Source organism: Cetorhinus maximus, chromosome 6, assembly GCF_964194155.1.
Source record: "Cetorhinus maximus chromosome 6, sCetMax3.hap1.1, whole genome shotgun sequence".
NCBI lineage: Eukaryota > Metazoa > Chordata > Chondrichthyes > Lamniformes > Cetorhinidae > Cetorhinus > Cetorhinus maximus.
Genome location: NC_135884.1, coordinates 12,359,220 through 12,360,711, shown reverse-complemented (window position 1 = coordinate 12,360,711; position 1,492 = coordinate 12,359,220).

Sequence of the window (1,492 nt, the reverse complement as noted above, 5' to 3'; positions counted from 1 at the left end):
GACGGTCAGGGAGGTGAGGGAGCGACAGTGTGAGTGGAGGGAGAGAGTGTGAGGGGAGGGAGAGAGTGTGAGGGGAGGGAGAGTGTGTGAGGGGGAGGGAGAGTGTGTGAGGGGGAGGGAGAGTGAGGGGAGGGGGAGGGAGAGTGAGGGGAGAGGGAGGGAGAGTGGGGGGAGAGGGAGGGAGAGTGGGGGGAGAGGGAGGGAGAGTGGGGAGAGAGGGAGGGAGAGTGGGGGAGAGGGCGGGGAGAGTGGGGGGAGGTGATGGGGAGAGTGGGGGGAGGTGATGGGGAGAGTGGGGGGAGGTGATGGGGAGGGAGGGGAGGTGATGGGGAGGGAGGGGGAGGTGATGGGGAGGGAGGGGGAGGTGATGGGGAGGGAGGGGGAGGTGATGGGGAGGGAGGGGGAGGTGATGGGGAGGGAGGGGGAGGTGATGGGGAGGGAGGGGAGGTGATGGGGAGGGAGGGGGAGGTGATGGGGAGGGAGGGGGAGGTGATGGGGAGGGAGGGGGAGGTGATGGGGAGGGTCAGGAAGGGAGGGGGAGTGAGGGGAGGGTCAGGGGAGGGAGGGGGAGTGAGGGGAGGGTCAGGGAGGGAGGGGGAGTGATGGGAGGGAGGGGAGGGTCAGTGAGTGAGGGGAGGGTCAGGGAGGGGGAGGTGAGGGGAGGGAGAGTGTGTGAGGGGAGGGAGAGTGTGTGAGGGGAGGGAGAGAGAGTGAGGGATGAGGGTGAGAGAGTGAGGGATGAGGGTGAGAGAGTGAGGGATGGGGGTGAGGGATGCGGGTGAGAGTGTGAGGGTGAGAGTGAGGGATGAGGGTGAGAGTGAGGGATGAGGGTGAGAGAGTGAGGGATGAGGGGGAGGGTGAGAGAGTGAGGGGGAGGGTGAGAGAGTGAGGGTGAGAGAGTGAGGGGGAGGGAGTGAGGGTGAGAGAGTGAGGGTGAGGGAGTGAGGGGGAGGGTGAGGGAGAGGGGGGAGGGTGAGGGAGAGGGGGGAGGGCGAGGGAGGGGGAGGGAGTGAGGGGGAGGGGGGGGAGAGAGAGGGAGGGGAGGGGGAGAGAGAGAGGGGAGGGGGAGAGTGGGAGGGGAGGGGGAGGAGAGAGGGAGGGGAGGGGGGGGAGAGAGGGAGGGAGGGGCGGGAGAGAGGGAGGGGAGGAGGTGGGGGAGAGAGAGGGAGGAGGGGGGAAGAGAGAGAGGAGGAGGGGGGAAGAGAGAGGGGAGGAGGTGGGGGAAGAGAGAGGGGAGGAGGGGGGGAAGAGAGAGGGGAGGAGGTGGGGAAGAGAGAGGGGAGGAGGGGGGAAGAGAGAGGGCAGGAGTGGGGAGAGGAGGGGGGGAGAGAGGGGAGGGGGAGAGAGAGAGGGGGGAGAGAGAGAGGGGGGGTGGTGGGAGAGAGAAAGATGGGGGGGAGGAGATGAGAGGAGGGGGGAGAGACAGGGGGGGGAGGAGGGGGTGGAGAGACGGGGGGAGGAGGGGGGAGAGAGAGAGGGAGAGGAGGGGATT